This window comes from Lytechinus pictus, chromosome 13 (assembly GCF_037042905.1).
Source record: "Lytechinus pictus isolate F3 Inbred chromosome 13, Lp3.0, whole genome shotgun sequence".
NCBI lineage: Eukaryota > Metazoa > Echinodermata > Echinoidea > Temnopleuroida > Toxopneustidae > Lytechinus > Lytechinus pictus.
Window position 1 is genome coordinate 10,376,398 of NC_087257.1, and position 25,477 is coordinate 10,401,874.

Here is a 25,477-nt window from a genome sequence, read left to right on the forward strand (position 1 = left end):
GGATGTATCTTGGCTAAGAAGCCCCCTCCCCCTGATTTGGTCTTGATTTAGCCCCCCCCCCCCCCCCAATATCGGGATGTGTTGGCTGCGCTGCTAGCTATCTCGCTCTATGTATGTAACTCTGATGTAAGTGTTGTTCTCGCACGCGCGCGCGCACGTACGCATGTAACCGCCAATTGCAATATTTGAAAAAAGAACCCGATCAACCACTGTTTTGCTGTTCAGAAGTCCGTCTATAATTCATCATAAACTAAAGGAACACAGGTCAGATTCGGACAACGACTTCAAATTAATTCGCAGAATACGCTAAACAGTAATTAGATAACAATTTTCTTTGATATTGTTTTCGTAGTTAGTGGCTCGGCCTGATTTTCTAGAATGTTACTGTTAGTGTTACTATTAGATGTCGTTGTACTGCCACGGGGTTTCACTGCCACCGTACCGCCACTGCCCCGTTGGCGCGGGCCGGCCGGGACACGCCTGTCTCTGGCGAAATGGATTATGGGGTGCGTTAATATGCTTTGACTTTGTATAGGCTGAGGTGAGCTGAGCCGAGCATTATTGTCACTGAGTAGTAATTCGCTCGTATGGCCTGATATCTATTTTCAATGTTTTACAAAACCATCTCTGAATACCGGCGGTATGAATTTATGAATGAATGACTTGTTAAATTAATGCTGTACAGTGCAGTACTGTCATGACATTGACTGTCAAAGTGTCAATTAGGCCATTGGTTACTGCACAACATTGACATTGTTTCACTGAAATGGAAACCTTGCCGAAAAATATTGCTCTGGAATGAGGCCTATAATTTGTTGTTGTTGGTAGATAATGTTGGTAAATTAAGATGACATGGACATGGTAGGCCTAGTATTAAGGTGAAACATGGTAAGGTGTCCTAAATTTTAAAACATAAAATAAAGCATTAAAGGCTACGCAGGCCCTAAAAAGCTACGCACCACTTATTGTGCATGCAATTTCAATGGTAAAATGTGCACTTTGTGTGCGGAACTGTGACTGGAGAGAGTGACAAACGATTCCTATTCAATTTTTCTAGAGAGACTGCAATAATTATTCAGAGAAAACCTACAACTGTTTGGAATTAACATATTTTAGAAATTGAGGCAGAGAAATATTCCATGATAAATCAAGAAGTGTTCTGAAAACATGGCGGGATTTTGGTATTAGTGAGTTATGTGATATTTTCTTCTTGGTTAGGCCTAAGGTTTTTTAGAATATTTATTACATATGAATACGATATAATTTGTTCAAATATAAAAATTGGCATAGTTTTTGACGTTTGTAAACAAAATTCGTAGTTTACATAGTATATGTAAATGTATCCCCCCAAAAAGGGCCTATACTAATCTGAACTCAGCCATGCCAGCTGACTAAAATCACAATTTCTGAATTTTTTCCTTGGGATTTTTCCGTGGGATTGGGCGCTAATTTCGCACCAACCAACTTCGAGCAAAATTCACCACCAAATGTTGTTCTCAAATGTCATATCAAGTCTGAATTGCATTTGAATGTCCATATGCCCACCGCTTTTCCGTATATCGGGAACAGCTGTATATCGGCTTCGATCTCTACGTCATTGTTTGAATCCTCATGCGTTGCTTTGCCGTAATTTTGATATGGACTGAAGTTCGTAACCAAATCATGCAAACTGCCGCAGGCAAATCTTTTGGTCGCTAACTTCAGTCCTTATAAATAATGGCAAAGCCAAGCAAAGTGATGTCTGACTGAGAATTTGAACGATAACGTAATGTTTAATGTTGGGGCCCGCAAAGATAACCTGGCTTGAGCCCGTACCGGAAGGTTTAGCAAAAAAAATTCTGGGTCCTGGATCGGCCCGGAACTCGGAGCCTCCGCTCAACAATGCTGCTGCAGCCCTAAGAAAAACCTGGCCCCGCTAATCCCTACTGCACTTTCGTACCCTGCGATGTTAGCAAACTAATTTAACCTAAATATTTGTCCGAATCAATTCACTGAGCATCAGGAACATCTTTATTCCGGCTTCCACCATGATTTCATCATTAGAGTTATCAGATTTAGGGTCTCACTCCACCGTATATTTATTTGGATATTTGCTGAAGTTAGCGATTACAACGCGCAAACACGAAGTCAACAGTGTTGCTGCCCTCTGCGTTCGTTTGGCAAAATTTGACCAAGAATTTTAACTAAGAAGTCGAGATCAAAGCTAAAATAATGCTGTTTCCACTGCTCAAAGTGGCTGAAATTCATGTAAAGGATGAATTAAGTTAGATTATTCGAGAAAATAGATGAGCTTGGTTCATGAATAGTGGTAAATGGTCACATTATCTTGGTATTTATTTGGTATTTTTGGGAGACATAACAGCTTCTGATCTTCGCTGTTTTGGCTCTCAACCCGGACCGGCTTGGCCTGGGGAAAATCCCCCCAACTCACTGGTCTCTGAATTCCACCCCGGCATGGCTCCCACCATTACGATAATATCGGGAATGGAGCCAAAATACCGCCGTTCCCGATCGTGATGTTTGGAAAAATGGTGGGCATACTGTGTATTGACCTGTGTATTGACCAACAAAATACGCCATAATAAAGACAACGCTGGATCCGTGCGCTTACAATTATGTCACAATGGTAAAGTAAATGAAATGCGCACCAATTGCCGATGCAGAATCGGCTTTCTGTTTACACGTAGTAAAAAAGCCGATTCTGCATCGGCTCGCGGTTCTGAACCTACTACTTTGGTGGTGCAAATTGCTGATTCTGAACCGCGAGCCGATGCAAGTTAATCGTGTTTTACACGCTATGAAAAAGCCGATTAAGTGTAAACACGGTATATATTTCCGTTAGAAATATTTGCTGTAACTTTCAAAAGGAGGGACACACTTGTGTAAAGACGCCATATATATTCACATTAAACACATAGGCCCGAATTCACAAAGGTGGTTTTGAAAACCCACGGTTTAGTCCATGGTGTATGCAGATTTCCTGTATAAATTACGCTTAATTTAGCGCGTGTCTGGCGCGTGTATAAAAAATGTCCAATTCTGATGCGCGCTTTTGTCGCAGTGCGCCAAATTGACGCCTGTTACCATGGTTAGATATGCTATTTTATTCATGAGTCCACTGTTTAAAGAGTGGACTCATTAATTCAAAACAGTGGACTCGTGATTAAAATAGCGTGGATAATCACGGCAACAGGCGTCAATTTGGCGCACTGTGACAAAAGCGCGCATCAACATTTGACATATTTTGATATACGCTGTAAATAAGCTTAATTTATACAGGAAATCTCCATAAAACATAGACTCAACCGGGGTTTTCAAAACCACCTTTTTGAATTCGGGCCATTGACTATTGTTCTCAAGGGGGGGGGGGCACAGGTCAATTGTGCCCATCTGGATCCGTTACTGTGATTGTCAATACCAAGAAAAGAAAATCATATTGAATGTTATCAATTAATTGATTAGGCCTACCTTTTGAAAACTGCTGCTCTGGAAATATGACTTCAGATCATTCTTTTTCTATTAGATAATTTTCTCTTGCATATCTACATGATTGCTGATCAAAACACGTTACGCAGCAGAGTAACTGTGTTATATTGATCTATATATTTCCAGCATGCACACACAGAAAATCTTTGGTGGGGGAATTTTATTTCTGTGACATCAATTTCAAACATATTTTCAAGTGAATTTGCTGCATATGTTGAAATAAAAATTATCATGATGCTGTATATGAGTGAATCATTGCATTTTGGAGCTTAAAGAAAGTTTTACTATATTAGTATCATGTTTTTATCTGCACATGCATATTTTCCAACACTCAAATTAATTTTATTTCATTTAAGATTGGACGACGGATACACTGGATGATAATGTAGATGGTCCAGGATTATCTGGGAAGGAAACTACAGAACACAGAAAACCGTTTACAAGAAAACAACTGGAGTTTGTGAAAGGTAATTGTGTAAGAATTCACTTCAGTGGAAAAAATTGCAAAGCTTCATTAAATAAAACAGATTGTACTCCTGCAGTGTCATAGCTGAAAAAAAAATTGTGAGGAATGGTAAAAATACTGAAAAAGACCAAATGTCATCCCCATTTATAGGATTACACGTCCTTTCTAACACCCCCCCCCCCTGGAAAAAAATCAATATGCTGGCGGGGGGGGGGGGGAGTGGACACTTTGGCCCCAGGTATGCATGTGGTATGGTATTTGTCATCATTTGGGCAACCTCCCATTAATATAATGCGTTATTTTCTGCTAATCTATGGTTAAACATGAATTTCTTTATCATATTGTACAAAATGTTTTGTTGATATTTGTTAATTGGTACTATTCAATTGAAGGGTAGTGTATTATGCAAATTTCTCGATATTTTAGAAAAATATATCAATTTCTCAAGAAAGCTTGCACGCACGACAAGCATTGATGTTTTGAACCCGTAGCTGACATACTGTCCTTTGCATTGTTTTCATCCCATATTCCTCATTACAGCTGCAAGAAATTAATCTTGCCGGGTACGCATTCACTTCACCTTGGTCGAGTGCAGCACAGTGGATGAATGTGTTGCTGAAGGAAAACACCATTGCTAGGATTCAAACCCACGACACTCTGTTGAAAGGTGAGAGTCAGAACCACTAGACCACGACGCACCCACAGTTAACAAGCTGATGTCATACTCCCACTTGTTCTTTTGTATTTTATAACAAGAAGTCATGTTTATTCACATTTTGACTTCCAAGAACTAAAAAGTGGAGTGAAGATTTATTTAATGTAAACACATGCATTGCTTGAAATCATTTTATGCTACGTGGGACATATCATACACACGCGTACGAAAATATGAAATTATTATGATTTCATTTTATAACATAAGCCTAACACATATTCCTGACGATCATGTGCACATTCCAGTAATTTTTCCCAAAATGTTGCTAAACCTTCGAATCAAAGACTTTGTTATCAGATTTTAACGAAATTGTCAACATTATGCTTTTCTGATTAATTCTCTTCCTACCTAAATCTTCCCTTTCCTCATGCTTTCTTTCTTTGGACCCTTCATTCTCCTTATAACTATGTTATATGTAAAATGTAACCGGTCGTCCAACCCATTTGATTGAAGGGCTAGGTACTCTAGACTGAAAGTTATGTGATTTAAATTCAAAGAGTACATCAGACAAAAAAAAAACACTGAAAATTTCATCAAAATTGAATGAGGATTAACGAAATTATGACGAATTAAAGTTGTTATTTTTTTATAAAACTGTTCTCTGCAAGTCCTCATGAATATACAAGATCCCAATTTATATATTTTTTTTGTATTATATGAATTCAAATTTTGTCCAAGCTAGGTTGTAAAAAATTACGATTGACTACTGATATACTGTGTAAGACAAAAATTATATTATTTCTCACACATAGTTGAGTTATTCATCTGATTCAACACAACAAAAATATACAAAAAATAAATAAGTGGGAATCTTGTATATTTGAACTATGGGAAATAGTTAAAAAATAGATGTGCTACTAAGAATTATTTTCTGTATGATTTGCAAAATATTAAAAAAAGATGTCGCTATTTTTTTTTTTTTTTCTATTTTCATGATATATTCTTTATTATTCTATTATTCTATATATTCTATTTTTGATATAGATATTATTTATTCTTTTATGTATCTTTAATGTATTTATGATAAACTTTTGGCATGTTTCTACAGAAAATCATTAAAAACGATTTATCTTTTCCGGACTCGAAAAACCTTATCGCCCTTAAACCAACCTGCTTCTACAAACCGAATAATCTGATTAACTCGCTTTTCGCGTTGCAAATACGGCGGAAATCGGAAAATTCAACCTATAACCTCACGTTGCATTGTACATATGTCCAAAATTGCATCTTCTTAGGAAAATTTTCAAAATTTGTGGTAGATCTCACTCAATGTAGCAGGTATACGTGTTGCACGATCAGCTGGTGAGATCGAAAAGGCCAGAATGTGCAAATTTATGTACTGCGAAATTGCACTTTTGGGATTAAGCACTTTCGCCAGACACGATACGCTATTTTGCCGTGTGTTTTTACAGAAAAGTTAAACGGATTAACATGGCAATAACCACCTCTCAGAGATGGTTATGAGAAACCATATTTTGCTTGAAGCAGTTTATCAATAAACCGCATCGCGTCTGTTTCTACAAAATTCTAAAGGAAAGTTTTCCAGGATTCTGGATACTTATGCGGGTAATACCTTTAAACGATTCTATGTAGAAACACGCCATTTGATATATCTTTTAGGTGAAAAGAAAATAGAGAAATATTAGGAGGTTCTATTTTTATGGGGGTACTATTTGCCCCCCTTTTGGGGATATTTATTTCCTCTAAGTTTGGTACTCTTTACCTTTAATCATTTGGCCATGTGAAGGCTATCACACATTTTGAGTTTAATCTTCGAAATTTGGTGTTCATCAGTTTGTTGTCCAAACTCTGTCTTACATTTAGATTTGTTTATAGGAAGATTAACATAATATCTATGTGGAGTGCAATCATTGACCTATTGTAGAGTCGTGCAGTCACATGTATTCATAATGCTGGTGCTTTTATGCCGTACTTGTCAATACTGGGTTCCACTCTTTTGTACTTGAACTTATTAGTAAAAAAAATATTTTTATTAATGTCATTGAAGTAGCTGTGTGAAAGCAATTACACACAACAGATTTAAAATCAAGGTTATTGTATTACAAGTATCAGGTTTGTTTGCAGAACAGTGGTTTTGCCAAGTACTCAATCCACGTAAAAAGCCATCAGAGAGAACATGTTTATTCTTGGAAATGTTATTCATTTGTTGTGTTTTTCAATTAAACTCTGTCTTGATACATGTTTATTTTAGATACCAAGATTGACAGAGTATAGATGTCAACGAGGAGCAAAGTCATATATATTCATAACTTATGTGCTTTAATTATAAAGTCTATACTTGTGAATGCTGTGTTCCATTTATGCTGTACTTAAACTTCTTATAGTAAAAACATTTTACGTTCTTGAAATAACTGTTTTCATCATTTTTTTCTTGTGCATACTTAATCCATTATCAAACCTACCATTAACCCGAGCTATATATGCTGTTCACCATTGGTCTACCATTCACTGTACTTTATTGGCCTACTATACATTGTACACCTTTGGTCTACTGTCTATCATTCAGTGTAAACCATTGGTCTACCATTCACAGTACACTTGTGGTCTATAATGTATGGCCAATGGTGTAAATTGAATGGTTGACCAATGGTATAGAGTGTATGGTATGACAATGGTGTACAGTGAACGGTAGGCCAATGGTGTACGGTAAATGGTAGGTCAATGGTGTATGGTAAGCCAATGGTGTACGGTGATTGGTAGGTCAATGGTGTATGGTGAATGGTAGGGCAATGGTGAACGGTGTATGGTGAATGGTAGGTGAATGGTGTACGGTGAATGGTACGCGAATGGTGTACGGTGAATGGTAGGTGTACGGTGTATGGTGAATGGTAGGCGAATGGTTTATGGTGAATGGTACGCGAATGGTGTACGGTGAATGGTACGCGAATGGTGTACGGTGAATGGTAGGCGAATGGTGTATGGTGAATGGTACGTAAATGGTGTACGGTGAATGGTGTACGGTGAATGGTAGGTCAACGGTGTATGGTGAATGGTAGGCGAATAGTGAATGGTGTAAGGTGAATGGTAGACCAATGGTGTCCAGTGAACGGTGGCTGAATGGTAAATGGTAGGCCAGTGAATGGTGGCTGAATGGTGGTCAATGGTAAACCTGTCTATAGTGGCCATGGTAGATCAATGGTGAATGGTGTTTGATCAATGGTATATGAATGGTAAATGGTGCTCATGAATATGGTAATAGTAACGTCCCAATTATTTAAATTAGTTTGAATGGTATACCATTGGGGCTTGAATGGTATACCATTGGTGTATGATGGGTGCTGTGCGAATGGTATTCCAATGGTATATCAATGGTGTTTCAATGGTGTATGGTGTATGGTATTTCAATGGTATACCATTCAATTTTTTTTATAAGGGCGTGATCAGCATCATCAGAATTACTGGTATTACTGGTCTTGACCAATTCAATTTCAAACAATGAATTACTTTAGACCAGTTGACTATATCAGAGGAATATATCTTGCTTTGATCTTAATCATAATTAAAGGAAATAATTATTTTAATGTTAATACTTGATATATTATGATAATATTAATAATTATTATTACAATATCGATAACAATGATAACAGTAATAAGAATGATGACAACAAAGATCATAATAATCATAATAATAATCATTATGATAATTATAAGGAGAATGATGATAACAATGATAACGATAATAACCTTCTCTGAATTGCAAGATTCATTTTCCATAATTCGTCAAATCTGACTTGAAATAAAGTCATTATTTATTGGACCAGTAACACCACTTTGATGAAAAACAATTTAACTGGAATTACTACTTTGCTTCAACTGGAATGCAATTGTTTGAACTGGTCTCCAGTTGATTTTTGCTGGTCCAGTTAAAAATTAACTGGTCCAGTAAACACATATACTGGAAACCAGTAAAAATCTACTGGAAACCATTTATTGGACGGTTTGGACCAGAAACACCAGTTTGATGAAAAACAATTTAACTGGTATTACTAATTGCTTCAACTGGAATGCAATTGTTGGAACTGGTCTCCAGTGGATTTTTACTGGTCCAGTTAAAAATCAACTGGCCCAGTAAAAATATACTGGAAACCAGTAAAATTCTACTGGAAACCAGTAAAAATTCTTACTGGTCTTACTGGTTTTTCCTTCTGGGATGTCAATTAAAATATGTGGTATTTGTGTGTTATTGCCCTTCTGTTGAAAATCAGAAATACCACACAAAAAAGTTATCACACCCATAACTAAGACCCCCCTCAGCTCACCCCCTATCAAAATTAAAAATTGATTCGCCGGGGGGGGGGGGCGGTGACAGGCTTGCGCATGCGCACTTACCGCCAACATTTGAAAAGAATTCCGTTGCGTTGCAGTTTATTGAGCTCCATCGAGAAGTGTGCATGTGACGAAGAAGGCCGTTAATAATTCAACTACTTAAAGAATACGGGTTAGATATGGACAACGACTTCGAAGACATTTGCAGTAGGCTAAACAGTAAGTTAGATAACCATTTTCTATGATTTTCTTTTCGTAGTTTGTTAAATGCCCCGGCTGCGCTTGCAACTAGCTAAAGATTTCGTCAATGAAAATGACATGACACTGGCAATCCCATCCTGTCTAACCGGGCGCTCGCCCGGCCCCGAGCGCCTGCTCGCTGCTGTGATGTGGACCACTGGCTGGTGGTCTCAAAGTCTGCACACAGCACACCTAACGATTTGAGTTTAGATTTAACGTGAATTTCCTATTATTTTACAAAATCTTTCAATTGATGATGTTCCTTGTATTCTTATGAGTAAGTGTGCAAAAAGTTTCATAAAAAATTGAGAGAAATAATTGATTTTCTTGGAAGCTTGGGAAAAAATCTCGGCCAGTCATGGTCATTTTGATTGAACAAAATGAAAATAGTGGTACTGGTAGGATGGGGGTCGGGTGTCCGGACAGTTTATCTTTTTGAAGCCTTCTTTTTTTGTCTTTGGATTACACTAAAAATATGAATTCAATAATTTTAATCATCTTCTATTTTGTTACTTATAAATAATATTTCCTAACATTTTGTACTAAAAATTGATGGAACTTCGCTTGTAATTTTTTCCAAATAACTTTCTAAAATTGATCGTCCGGACACACAACCTGTCCGGACAGACATCATCACATTTTGTACTAAATTTTGTACTAAAAACCGATCATCATCATCATCATCATCTGTACGGGAGGGTAGGTAATGTAGTCCTGTAGATCTCCCGGTCGTAAACACTTGATGCCTAATTAAAGTCTAAGTTCAGTGCGGGCGTGGATGTCAGACAATTTCAAAATGTTTGCTTGACCAAAAAGAATCTAATCCGTGTTTAAATGAGTTGATGCTGGAGGACATTGTTGCAGGCAAACTATTCCAGGATTGAATCACTCTTTTACTGAAAAAGCTGCTGCGGGCATTCAACCGACAGTGAGTTGTGAACAGTTTGAAGGGATGACCTCTTGTTCCCTGATACTGATACCTCATGAAGAGGGATTCTGGGTCGACTCTATCTATACCATGTAATATTTTAAATACTTGTATCATGTCCCCTCGTTCTCTGCGGTAATGTAAGGAGTACAGATTCAGTCTAACAAGTCTTTCACTATAAGATAAGGAGTTAAATCCTGGAAATAGTCTTGTTGCTCTACGTTGTACAGATTCAATTCTTCTGTCATCGGTGATGAATCTAGGGCTCCACACAACACTACGATACTCCAAATGTGGTCGAACCAGAGCCTTGTACAGGGGCAGAAATAAATCCGGTTTAATGTTCACAAATGCACGTTTGATGATGCCCAATATTTGGTTAGCTTTTTGGATAGATGCAGATACATGTTGATGAAATGACAACAACTGGGTAATACTAATAGTGGCCGATGTCTGCGCACCTATTCACTTTACACAGACCTATTACACATGATGCGAAGATTTCGATAAGAAAGCAGTCACAGAGGCTGCATTTTGAGGCCGTCACATGAAATGCCCAGGAAAGAGTTCCATATGCAATTCCAATGCACCCCCCACCAACATGATCAAAAATAAGATTGTTGAGACTTAATTCCATTCCAGTTCGTTCATTTCAAATTTTCTATAATTTTTTGTTTACCGTTGTGTTGGCACCTAAGTTGGGACTTGAGATCACCTCGTTTTATTTGCAGTCAAGACCTGTTCCTGCTATGCTAGCGAGAAGTGCTGATACCGGAAGGGGTATTTTAACGATTATCAGCCAATAGTTCGACTAGACTTGACTCACAGAGTGACACAGACCCTTGAGTAAATAAACCGATGTCTATGGACAATTACACACACTAGATACATCCATACATGCTCGAAATTTGACGCAATAAAGCCATATTTTAGTATGTGGGTCATTCCACGGGGTTGGGGCAACAGCACTTTTTTGTGTTCCCTATGAATTGTTGGCTTTATCCTGAAAATGTGTTTGGCGTTTGGATGTTGCAATGTGGTTTTGTTGGAAGGCAGTTATGTAAGCAATTACTTGATGCAGAAATAAAAATGTTGAACCTCAAATATTTTTTATGGTGAGACTTTAAATGATGATGTCCAGACTCTTTTTTGGGGTACCAAGTGTGACATCCAAAATGGTCATTTTCAGTTGAAGATATCTAATTAAAAGATAAACTTAGTCAAATTCAAATGGCCATGATTGATAAAGCAACATTTGTTTAATAACAAAATAGTAATGGGATAGCAAATGAAAAGAGGCTTCATATCATAAATCATTCCTACAACATCGCATACCACCGTTACATGCGATGTCCGTGTTTATTTTTTTCTGTAACGGCGGTAAAGTGGTAAATAACTAAAAGTCAGAAATCATTCTTTCCAAAGTTATGTGTCAGAAATAAAGGGCAGGCAGTAAGCAACTTTTCATCAAAAGATTAGCTTTGAAAACCAATGTTAATGTCATGTAAATTAATCGAGGGTCGCCGATGTTTTGGGCGATGTCCGGGCCAAATTTGTAACGGTGGATCACATTTCATCGCGTATGTAAAAAGGAGAGACCGGAGAAGAGACCGTCGTTGTATCAGACGGACGGGATGTTAGCCGAAATCCACGTGCACATCGAACGGCTATGATATCGGGTGTTTTGCAGCTTTGCAATTGGGAATCTTCCCGCAATGTCCGTGTAACGGTGGATTGGATCTCCACGATGTTTTCCCTTTCAAAGCGACGTAAGTACGGAAATTTATCCCGATACTCGTATTTTCAAATCAGTTAAATCTTATCTTAAAAATGTGAAACTATATTATCATGCAGAAAGTGTTTTTAAGTTTGAAAAATCTCGCTAATTTTCCATAATCTTTTACTACAGTCCCACATGTGTCTTTTCGTGTAAGTGAAATATGTGATTGAGACATCGCCGTGTTTGTTCCAGATTTGCTAAACGGCCCCAAAGAAATAATGTTTTTATTACTGTGATTCCGTGCAAACATGTTTTGAATGTTAGCTGACATGATTCAGTCGCAATTTAGTTTATTTTTTTAAACACCGAAATATGTTATTTCAAGACAATAGGCCAATGGATACTCAAAACTGCTCTATCACCGATGATCATGAATGACATGATGACATCTCAGATTTGGTACAAAATCTCGCCTTGTTTAAATTGGCTCCTACTGATTCTACGTAATATGGGTATCAAAGACCTGATGATCAAATTTTAATTTCCCCCAAAAATGAGAATTTAGAACCAGTGGCAGCGCCACGGGGGAGGCAGGCCCCCCCCCCCCCCATTTTTTTTTTTTTTTTTTTTTTTTTTTTTTTTTTTTGTGTCAGCTGATCCCAATCCGAAAGAAGGGGGGGGGGGCAAAATAATTTTTCTGTTACCCCCTGCACATAGTACATGTGCTTTGTGTATAATTACTATTAATTCTTGGCTGTAGGCCTAACCTTCCCAAAACTTTTCATCTTGTTGAATGTTATACTTTTCAGCACATTCTTTTTTTCTCTCAATATTTTTTCAATATTTTGTATTTTGATTTCTATATATTCAATTGTAAGGAGAGGGGGGGGGGTTCGTTTTATCAGAAAGCAAACGCCTGTGTGATTGTTTTCAATGTGATTTTTTTTTATTGCAATATAATGAGATTTTTAAAACATGTACAAGTGAACAAAAGAAAATGTGACACAATCAAGTTTGTTTCACAAGAGTTTATTTGCTGTATCAGAAGGTAAATTGCAGATTTGAATTCCATTAATTCATTAAATATCAATAAAACATATATATTATGTAATTGCTTGAACAATTAAACTTCAGCGATGAAAATTAAATAGGATGGTCATAAAAAACTAAATGGAATTGTCTAGATAATCACCCTTGATTAGAATGCAGAATAAAATTAGATTAAATTAATCCATTGAGAAATGAAATTGAAGTACAGATAATTTATGAAAAGGTAATGGGCAAGTAATTGTATTGTGAAAACAAAGTAGAACACAACAACACAAATACAAAAACCTTCTATAAAACGTAACTTTATATTTAATTTATGAACTATGAAATGATGAATTCTATTTGCTATGAAAAAATACAAAGTGAGGGTTCCTGTGTATTTTGCAAGAACAGATCAGATTCATTGTCCCTAGTAATCCACCCCCTTTAATGAGAAAATGTCAAGACATATAAATAAGTAAATGATTTGATACACAGCAAAAACTGTGGTGTTAACCGGTGTACATAGAGGACCACAGCAGTTATTTTACACCGGTGTTAAATTGGTGGTGTTAGTTTTATACCTATAGGTGTTATTACAACACCTATGGTTGTTTCATTTACACTCTTTGGTGTTATGTTCAATCTCTAGGGTGTTATTTTAACACCACAGTTTTTACAGTGTATAATATAAAAAATATTTGCTTATTGCTTAAAAAATATAGTCAAACTTCCAAATACTACTTTTCTCAACTACAGGTAGCCTCTGTTCAAGGTGAAAATGTATATATTCAGTACATGAAGTGTCAATCTGGTGACCTGTACTCCTGGCCCGATGGCGAGGCACAATTCTACCTCCATCCACTTTGTGACATTGACAGAATCCTCTTCCAAACTGAAATTTCTTATTGGGTCGCCAGTCTTCTTGAAGTTCATAAACTTGTAACCTGAATGCAGAGAGAAATATTGCATGTTAATTTTAATAGTCAGGTTTAGTGTACAGTGTAATACATTTTTTTGCATTTGCCAGTAAGAAGTTTACCAAAGAGTTCTTGCAGTTTTAATTTTGAACATTAGAATAGCTTAGTACATTTTACTTTCTCGCTTACAACTCTGTTAAAAAAACAGAAGATACAAAGGTGGTGAGTTTTTTAAATTAAATTTGTCCACTAAGTACATGTACTTTACAATTGTCCTTTTCACATGTTGGAACTTAATGTTTTATCTAATGTATGTAAGTTCCAGTGATGACATGATTATATTTTAATTAATGTCACTTCTACACTACCATTTTGAGGACATGATGTCCATGTAACTGAGGTAAAACAAATTAGAGTTAACAAATTGAACAAGTTTATATGTGTAAGGTATAAATGCGTTGTCCATGTCTTCCATGCCAACTTTGTCTTGTTTTGTCTTGAAAAACCATAGCTTAGAAGAACTAAACTAGTACCTTTTACCTACATCTTTTTCACCTGAATATTGTATCAAAGGTATCAAAAAATTGTACAATTGTGTATGAATAAAAAAAACATTTTACCTGTTCATTGATATGTATTTCAGAAGCTTGCTTGTAGATGTTGTATTTCTACACTTAAGTAAGATGAGTTAACTTGCATTTAGTGTGTTGATACTAGAAAAATATGTCAAATATTCAAGTAATGCTATTCAATATGACCATTACAAGGACATGATGTCCGTGTAACAGAGGTATCTACATTCGAAAGTAATATTTTGAAGGAGATATTTCAAAGTAATAAAAGATTTGGAGATCGTAAGATAGCACTGTTTCGTTTTTTCCCCTTTAGACAGAAACATAAATGTTTCCAGAGACAGACAGAAGTAGAACCTTGAGGATTAGTATGATTTTAAATATAATGTCAATAATTTTGTACATTTTTCCTTGTTTAAACTCTAATTTAAAGTGCTTTTACTTGCAAAGAATTTGACATGCAAAATGTTTTTCTGCTAGTATAATCAATTGACCTTGTGCAAATATTCTAAGGCAGAAATGGTAATTTGGTATGTACATGTAATGACCATTAATGGATCTTAACTTACAATGCTTCAAATTATACCTCTGTTACAGAGACATGATGTCCATGTAACGGTGGTAACACCAAACAAAAATAGAAGGTTAGGCCAGAGAGAGTAGTTGAGTCTTTCCAAAGAGAATATTCCATTCTGTTGAGGCATGACTTCTCTCAACTATTTAGTTCTACATGCCATCATAAATTGAATTTTCTTGACTGGTGAGAAAAAAGAACAACACATAATTTGTCAATAATTTTGTACATTTTTCTTTGTTTGAACTCTAATTTAAATTTCTTTTATTTGCAAAGAATTTGACATGCAAAATGTTTTTTTTCTAATATAATCAATTGATCTTGTGCAAATAATTTAAGGCAGAAAGTGTAATTTGGTATGTGATGACCATTAATGGACCTTAACTTACAATGATTCAAATGATACCTCTGTTACAGAGACATGATGTCCATGTAACGGTGGTAACACCAAAAATAGAAGGTTAGGCCAGAAAGAGTAGTTGAGTTTTTCCAAAAATAATATTCCATTCTGTTGAGGCATGACTTCTGTCAACTATTTAGTTCTACATGCCATCATAAATTGAATTTTCTTGACTGGTGAGAAAAAAGAACGACACAGAACATGGCACTGGTATACACAAAGAGCATCAAGTTCCATTTATTGATGCTAAATCTTTCAAAATATATATGCCATGTTGGAAAATGTGGAATAAAGTGACTAAAAATGTTGTTAGCAAAATAATTATTAAGAGGAATTGAGATCAACCCTTTTATTTTGACAGTGGGAGAGTATAGTCTAAGTAAGGATGATAAATGATGTCCATGTAACGGTGGTATTTTGTCAAATCTTGTTTCTCAATTTACTCAAATATGCAGGGTGGTATGAAATGCCTGTAAGTGGATTTAGTTGAAGAATTGTCCCATGAAACATATAAGAAAAAAAACTTTTCATTTATTACATTTCTATTTTTTGACCCTGATGTCACAATTTTTGCCCCAACCCCATGGAATGACCCATGTATTTCCACTCCTAGTACTATCCACTCCCCCATCGTATATGTTCTATATTGTGCTAGATATATTATTCTGAACCTTCTTCATGTTTTTCAATGTTGGGGGAGTGCATATGGAACTCTTGCCAATGCCCTAAATTCATTATTTTCCCACCATTTTGAGTCAGATTTTTTATGAATAGATCTGTTTATGACATTTCAGGAGAAAGAGAGGGAGACCCAAAACTACCTGTCCTGGCATCACATTTGAGGAGAGGAAGTCGGTGAATATGACCTAGCCCGGGGAAGTTTCCAGAAGAAGGCCCAGAACCACCGGCCGCCAGGAGTGGAGGTCCTTTGTTGTTGCTCTACATGTCAGGAGGCATCGGGCAGTAGGTAAGACTAAGTAAGTACAGTAGGCTCTTTCAGGTGTAAAGTTTATTTTTTGTTTGGAGTCGTTGCATATCTTCCATTATCAGAATCGCGCAGATTCGGATGTGCGCAATCTTGGGGCACCTTATCTGTCAATGGTCCTAACTGTACTTAGAGGACTCTGTGATGATATTTTTATCTTTTACATTGTACCAGGGGTATTTTTATTCACGGAGCCTAGACAAGTCTCTGTTGCCTGTAGAACTTGGTACACAAAGATGGATTTCCGTAAAAAATCCACCTTTCCCACAATAATTTTTGGGCAAACATTTAATTTGTCCAATTTGTAAGCCTTTGTAATCTAAATATAAAAAATTAAGGCTTAAGAAATTTTAATTGTAAGCAGGTAAACATTTCGAAGGATCACTTGCTTGCAATTCCCAAGCTATATAACACAATGACATGACCTTTAACTGGAGTGACGTCCATATGCAAGAAAATACAGAGAGAATTGGTGCAGATGCATAGCTGATTGTGCTAGTATTAGATTCCAGGCTGACGTGTATCGGTTTGGACGTTCTAATGACAAGTTTAGAGTGTAATTTGGCGCTAATAGAGTTTCGCAACGGTTGATCTGGCGATGCCAGAAAACTAATTTCACCCCAAAATTTGTCAGATTTTTGGCCAAATATCTATTCAATTTAATGTGTTCTAAAACTACTAAAGATTAAGTATAAGAATAATAATATATTCATAGGCCTACCGATAGTAAAATTAAAAAAAATAATGTAAGGCCTAACTTAACCACATTTAGGGCCTATTACTATTGTATATTTAAAGCTTTTATACAGATTTCTTTAATTTGTGGAAGTTAAAAATCAAGATGATGATTAGATCTAGAATTCTCAGATCTGAAAATTAGACCATAACTTACCTTAAAAATCCTGCAAAATTTTCTAAATGCCTCATTTTGCCAGCCACATCTGAAAGGGTTCCTGCCCATTACGAAAGCTATGCACTTTAAAAGATTCATATTATTATTGTTAAAAAGACAAAAATTGAAGTGACATAAAGTAAGCTGAAAACAGTTGCTGGATACTCTTTGCATTAATATGTTCCTCACACTGACACTGCTGTTACAGTTCCATGTAAAAATTGAACGTTGAAATTGCATGCACATTAATGAGTGGCACATGCGAAGAATTACTTGTAGGACCCTTAGGCTTACTACACCATATATTTTGCGTCTTACCTACTGTGCATGTGCCATGGCTGGGACATGTACTTGTAGATTTTGCAATTTCTTGGCATGATTGAGGTTAACATTTTAATTTTTTTTTTCTCTCTCTTTTTTGCAGCCCTGGTAGAAGCACCATCTTGATACTATCATTCAAACTCTCATCAGCTGTATCATTATAGGTGGACTAAAAGAACAATATTCATGCAGATATAATGGTGAGTACAAATTTATCCTTTTTTTTGAAGGTATTTTTTATTATTATTGTGTTATTTTGATTATTTACATGTGCATGAACATGAGATGCAGTTAAATAATTTTTATTTTGTAACCACTCTGATACAAAGCTTGTGTAATGCTCTTACAAGGTTCATGCTGTTGTCAATTCAAACGTAATAGATAGGCATAAGTGAAACATCAACACCTAAGGTGCATTTATGATCACATCAGAATTGATCTTCGTTACATGTGAAATTACCAACTTGTAATTTCTTATTCAAACTGATGGAATTATCCCATAACCATTTAAAACACATTTTAAAAAAGCATGAATTAAAATCATGTTTAATTAAAATAAATATTTTTTTAAAAATAAATTTACTCTAAAATGTCCTTCCCTATATAGAGATGGTTTGGAGGTGCAGCAGATCTTGAGGGCATCAAGCCCCCTCCCCGGACTTGACTTTACATGTTAATATTTGAAGTAAAAATATGTAACAAACCCCACATTGTTTTTTAATCATTTTTTAAAAAGTTTGGAAATTGATATTGAAACCATGTAGTTTTTAATGAATATTAAATAGTTAATGCAGGAAAGGCTTTTATGTTTATCTTCTGTTATTTTTGCAGATGCCTTAAGTTGAAATGGAAGTTGTCCTGAATCTGCACCCATTCATCTGGTTTAGTAAGTTCTCCTTTCATAGTGCTATTGGAACCTGCTCCCTACCAGTATAACATCAACATATTGGAAGAATAAAGGCCAATGGGAAGTGCCTTTTATATTTCTACTTGCCACAAAGCAGTCCATGGTTTAGCGCAATCTAAACTGGACTATTGTAATGCTCTTCGTGCTTGAATTAGGGCGATCTGGACTGACTGCAGATAGTACAGAATGCTGCATCTATTGTGCCATTTGCCATGTACGCCAACTTCGCTGGCTGCAAGTCAAGGAAAGGATATACATGAACATCAGTGTCCGTCTCCTGATTTTCAAAGTCAATGACAGAGATCCAGATTACATGTATTATAAGGAATCCCTTGTGCGTCATTTTCATTCTAGGCGCACTTGCCTTTTTATTTTTGTGATCATTACGCACCTACAAATTAGCTACTGGTGATGCAACTTTCTCCACTACTGCTCCAAGGCCATGGAATTAGCTCCTTCCTCTCCTCCAGTTGTCAACAACCTTGGATCAATCCAAATACAATTTGAGAAGACCTACCATATTCCTGATCTTTGCTCTGTACTTACAACAATACTGTCACTGCCTGGTAATTTGAATTTTTTTAAATCTCATGTGCTGACTAGGATGGCGTCTCAATTCATCCAAATTAGACAAGGGATAATAAAGTAATGTATGACATTCTAACCTCTGCATTATTTTGGTGAAAGAGCTCTAAGCATATGCAAGTAGCAAGCTGATGATGTCATACTGACGTACATTGTACATGTACACGTATCCCCAACTTATTATTTTGTATATAAAATTGTGCATTTAATTTTGTTTACCAAGAATGAAACAAATTGGATTGTAAACTGTATTGATGTGACTTACCTGTATTGATTATTGCTGGAAGTTCTTTTGCTACATGGGATTGGAAGACATACTTATTGCACACATGAAGTAAATTATTATTTTATCTGGTAACATGAGAACAAAAAAAAATGTGGGCATGATATCATAAACTTACATGTATCTACTTGCATGTGTTGATGACCAATATTTTTGTAATTATTTTTTTAAAATTTTATCTGATTTTGATAAAATTTTCACTATTTTGCATGGTAGAAATTACTTTATTTTAGATTATGTTGAGCCCGTATCATATACAAGTACAACTTTAAAGATAAATTACCAGTTGTAGTAACAATCTTAAAATGAGTTCGAACAGAATCCAATAGAATTACCAGCAAAATATAAAAGATATGTGCCATAATTATAATGTGCCATAATTATAGCTTGGGAAGAAAATGTGTAATTGCTGAGAAATGAGCAAAATAAGCATGTAATTCTATCAAATGTCAGGTATTTTTCAAATCAATCATAATACACTGTCCTGTCCCACATATGCTTTTCTGTGTTAGTGATCATCAGAATAAGTGATTTTAAGTTCAAAATTAGTAATTTTACAAAGATACAAGTTTACATTAATGTACCAGATCTAGAGATTATGTACAATATTTTGACAATTTCTCATGAAATAATTGTTTGCTGCAACTGCTGTCTTTTTAATATCTCTAAGTGATAGTGTAATACAACCACAAACTTTTCTTAAGAATTAATGTACATGTACAGTATGATTCTTTCACCCAAATTTACATGCATTGATACTGTTGACTACTTGCCAAAAGTTCCTGCCAAAACTGAAAAGCCTTTTTTTTTTACGATGTACATGCTTTTATAGATGACCTGCCAAAACATTGTATTGTATATATATTCAAGGACCAACCAAAAGAGATGAATAAAATGTTTAAAGGAAATTGAAATTAACTTTAAAAATGATAGCTGTCAATGCAGTATTATTACAGGGTTCCCACAGTCATGGAAAATCCTGGAAAAAATTGGTCATGGAAAGTCAGAGATATGTGAAAAGTCATGGAATTGCATTTACCTCTTGGCTATGACAGCTTTCTAGTTTTTTATGTCTCACAACTCTCATACTCTGTGATTGTACTCTACTATTATAATTGGTGTTCATGATCATAACATGTCTGATTTTGTAAACTGTGCCAGAAAGGAATTAAGTCATGGAAAGCAGCAATTTAGTCATGGAGAGGTCATGGAATTCTGTTTTCAAATTTCTGTGGGAACCCTGAATAGGTTTGTGCACTCTATATAGGGAAGGACATTTTAGAGTAAATTTGATAAATACAGGACAATGAAAATGAATCCACTCATATACCCCCAATCCGATTTCCCAGTATGGAGTACCACCTTTTCAAAGTTGGCATCTTCTGGTTCGAAGTCTATGGATGGAGATAATTCCGTCAGCGACGAACTACATCTCTAAACGTTTGGGCACTTTATATTCTATTTCATCGATAATAAATCAAATGTACAGATAAAACTCATAAAATATTAATTAAAATATGTTTGATATTATATGATAGGTTCAAATTACGACTTGATGAGTTTTAATGATAAAAATTACACCCTAATCTACGATTTACAAATTGGCAGCGAAAATCAATCAGAAATTGGGGTGTAAATCTTATCATTAAAACTCATCAAATTGTATTTTGAACCTACCATATATTAAACAAATTTTAACTAATATTTTTATGAGTTTTATCTGTACATTTGATTTGTTATTGATAAAATAGAATATATAATGCCTAAACGTTTAGAGATGTAGTTCGTCGCTGATGTAATAATTTTCTAACTAACCCCGCGAAAATGGAGACCTCCATCCAGAAACTTCGAACCATACTGTAAGAGGCCAACTTTGAAAAGGTGGTACTCCGTAATTGGATTAGGGTATGAGTGGATTCATTTTGATTGTCCTGTATTTATCAATGGGATCATGTGGTATTATGTTTTGGGTGTTATTTTCCTTTAATTCAGATATTACATGCCAGGGTATTGTCCTAGTTTTCATTTTTGGTGCGTAAATTGATCAAATTATTCGTTCCTTTGAACACTATTCTAAACTGAGTGGACTCCAAATACATATTATCATCTCTCGTCTATTTCTACTTGCCCTTCGGCCTTGAAGTAAACTTGGGATAATTATGCATTTTGTTATATGCAATTTTGAGTACAGTGCACTTTGCCGCAGCTACTTATATGATATTACCTATTGTAGACACATCCTTATGTTTTGTTCATTTTCTTAAAAACGATTAAGAGTTTAATCATTTTTGTCTTTAAGCATAAAACAAAGAGTAATCAGTCCATTCTGTATGTGTGACCTGCAAAAAAAAATACAATGGTTGTTAATTTGGTTTGCTGAAAAGCCTGATAGCCTTTGAGGTAACTTTTTAAAGTATTTAGAAGAAATGTATCTTTTTTTAAAGTATTTATATGCACTGTAATTTCTTTGATAGTTACTGTTATGTTATACTGTTTGTACAGTAAAGCAGCTGTTATACATTTTTTGTCAATAGCAAATGTAAACCAGTATTGTAAATTGATGACTCTATGAGCTAAATACCAGTACTTTCTATATCACTTGTAAAATCATTTGTTGTTTGTTCATTGAAGGTGTTGTATTTTCTTAATCTTATAAAAGTCCATAGGGTCATGAACACATTCTACTGCTACCAAAATCATACCCATGATCTGTGATGTATCTAACCAGTTACCACACACATTGCAACACACCAGTTGCTACATACATTTTGGGTAATGACTCTGATGCATGGTATTATGTGTAGTATGTACAATATGTGTGGTAACGTGTGTGGTAATTGTAATGCATGTGGTAACTGGTGAGTGTTTACCACACACCTTTTACCACACGAATTACCTCATATTTTACCACACACCAGTTACGTAACTGGTGTGTGGTAGTGTATGTGGTAACGCGTGTGGTAAATTGTGTGTAGTAATGCATGTGGTAACCGGTGTGTGGTAAAATGTGACGTAATTTGTGTGGTAAGGCGTGTGGTAAAATGTGAGGTAATTCGTGTGGTAAATGATGTGTGGTAACGCATGTGGTAACTGGTGTGTGGTAAAATGTGAGGTAATTTGTGTGGTAAATGGTGTGTGGTAATGCATGTGGTAACTGGTGTGTGGTAAATGGTGTGGTAACTGGTATGTGGTAACTGTCGTGTGGTAAATGGTGTGTGGTAAATGGTGTGTGGTAATGCATGTGGTAACTGGTGTGTGGTAAATGGTGTGGTAACTGGTGTGTGGTAAATGGTGTGTGGTAATCTATGTGGTAAATTGTGTATGGTAATGCATGTGGTGACTGGTGTGTAGTAACCATCGTGTGGTAAATTGTGTGGTAACCGGTATGTGGTAAAAATTGTTACCATAAATTAATCCCTTGTGTGGTAAATGTTACCGTATATTAATCCATTCATGTGGTATTCCTGTGGTAATGTTGTGTGGTAAATGTTCCAATTTACCACAGGACAATACCACACGACATTACCACACATTACCACACAATACCACAGGACATTAAGACATAGCATTACCACACAACAATATATGTGGTAATCGTGTGGTAAAGTCCTATGGTAATTATATGGTATTACCACAGGACATTTTTGTAAGGGTTGAAACTTGCCTCACCTCCTTTTAAATTGGCTTCACCATAATACAGTTTATTCTTTTTAAAAACCTCCATTAAAACTTGCCTCACCTCCTTTTAAATTGGCTTCACCATAATACAGTTTATTCTTTTTAAAAACCTCCATTAAAACTTGCCTCACCTCCTTTTAAATTGGCTTCACCATAATTTGTAGTACAGTTTATTATTTTTAAAAACCTCTATTGAAACTTGCGTCGCCTCCTTTTAAATTTGTAGTACAGTTTATTCTTTTTAAAAACCTCCATTGAAACTTGCCTCACCTCCTTTTAAACTGGCTTCACCATAATACAGTTTATTCTTTTTAAAAACCTCCATTAAAACTTGCCTCACCTCCTTTTAAACTGGCTTCACCATAATACAGTTTATTCTTTTTAAAAACCTCCATTGAAACTTGTCTCACCTCCTTTTAAATTGGCTTCATAATTGTAGTTTATTCTTTTTAAAAACCTCTATTGAAACTTGCCTCACCTCCTTTTAAATTTGTAGTACAGTTTATTCTTTTTAAAAACCTCCATTGAAACTTGCCTCACCTCCTTTTAAACTGGCTTCACCATAATACAGTTTATTCTTTTTAAAAACCTCCATTAAAACTTGCCTCACCTCCTTTTAAACTGGCTTCACCATAATACAGTTTATTCTTTTTAAAAACCTCCATTGAAACTTGTCTCACCTCCTTTTAAATTGGCTTCATAATTTGTAGTTTATTCTTTTTAAAAACCTCTATTGAAACTTGCCTCACCTCCTTTTAAATTGGCTTCACCATATACGTACAGTTTATTCTTTTTAAAAACCTCCATTGAAACTTGCCTCACCTCCTTTTAAATTGGCTTCACCATAATACAGTTTATTCTTTTTAAAATCCTCCATTGAAACTTGCCTCACATCCTTTTAAATTGGCTTCACCATAATTTGTAGTACAGTTTATTCTTTTTAAAAACCTCCATTAAAACTTGCCTCACCTCCTTTTAAATTGGCTTCACCATAATATTCAGGTAAGGTATATTCATTCTTTTTAAAAAAAAACATCATTGTTCACTTCCCTCACCTAGATCATTTGGCTATATATAATACCTTTTATTCTACACTATTCTTCCCTTTAAAAAAACCTGATTGTACTAGCTCCTGCCTCCCCTGATCTGAGTCTGACATTTGCCTCTCAACGTACTGGAAATAGATACCCTTTTTTCAATATTTTTGTGTTTTTGACACCCTTATCACGTTACGTACGTAACGTGCCCTCTCTTGAAAAAGACATCCCTTTTACGTGTTTTTTTGGTCGCGCATGGTATCCACTCGTCAATGTAAGTGGCCCCCCCGGGCGTACTGTACATAGTGTTATTTTATTATCTCTTTATATCGGAAACTTCGTTTTACCGAATTGCCATGCACTCTCTCCGACGCGTTTGAAGTCTTAAGGCCCGTTTACACCGCATCCGGCACGGCGACCGTGCACGACATTCCGGCACGGCATACGGCAGGCCGTGCTGTTTTCCAGTTTCCACTGCCCCACGGCACGGCAATAAAGCCGTGCACGGATCCCGTCCAGCAGGCAAAAACCGTCCAATGTACCCATGAAAACCCAAGGCAAAGAAGCCTGCTTCAGGCGTGGCAAGAAGTAATTTTTAAGGGTTTTCGTGTATCTATATCCTATGTTTAAATTAATCTTGTCTTTAATTCCACCAAGAAGCATCAATCTGACGGACTGCTCATTGGACAGACACAAATATTCTTTGTTATTCACTCATATCTATACGGGAATGGATCGTTCTATTTAAATGTAATTGAATTTTGTCATGATTAATCTTTTTATTTTACACTTTGCTTTCCATACTTCACTTCCCATTTCTATGCCATTGTCACCTGTTCATCTCATTCCTTAGTTTATATATCAGATTCTATTGCCATTACAACTCCACATGTTTCGATTGTCTTCTCATTTATATTCAGAACATTCTTCTTCATTCATGACCTCGTGCTCATTGGTTCACCTTTCACCCTTAGTTCTTCCACTTTTCTTGATTCTTCTATTCTCTCTGTTTCTATTAGTTAAATTGGTTATACGAAATTATTTCTGAACATATTTTAATACGGTATATTATTTGTTTAAAGGTCAAATCCACCCAAGAAAACTGTTGATTTGAATAAATAGAAAAAAGTCAAACTAGCATAATTCATGCAGAATCGGATGTAAAATAAGAAAGTTATGACATTTTAAAGTTTCGCTTATTTTCACAAAAGAGTGATATGCACACCTCAGTGATATGTAAATGAGACAGTTGATGTCCCTTACTATTTCTTTTTTTTTTATTGTTTGAAAAATACAATATTTCATTTATTTGACAATAATGACCAACTTGACTAAACCAATGCTAATTCTACATGTTCAGGGAGGAATTAATTGTTTCTCTTGACAATGAGAAGAAAATTACATTTCATATTTCATATAATAAAATACAAAATAAATAGTGAGCGAATGA

The 25,477-nt window shown here is 35.6% G+C and overlaps 2 long non-coding RNA genes across 2 annotated transcripts; both read left to right on the forward strand.

Annotated features, from left to right (window-relative positions):
• The first annotated feature begins 131 nt into the window (after positions 1-131).
• Positions 132-5,214, forward strand: LOC135156414 (uncharacterized). Its single transcript, XR_010295551.1, has 3 exons — positions 132-313; positions 3,843-3,953; positions 4,493-5,214. It is a non-coding gene; the product is annotated as an uncharacterized LOC135156414 (long non-coding RNA).
• A 3,828-nt stretch (positions 5,215-9,042) lies between these two features.
• LOC135156391 (uncharacterized) lies at positions 9,043-21,905 on the forward strand. Its single transcript, XR_010295514.1, has 4 exons — positions 9,043-9,175; positions 16,134-16,316; positions 17,641-17,737; positions 18,369-21,905. It is a non-coding gene; the product is annotated as an uncharacterized LOC135156391 (long non-coding RNA).
• The last annotated feature ends 3,572 nt before the right edge of the window (positions 21,906-25,477 follow it).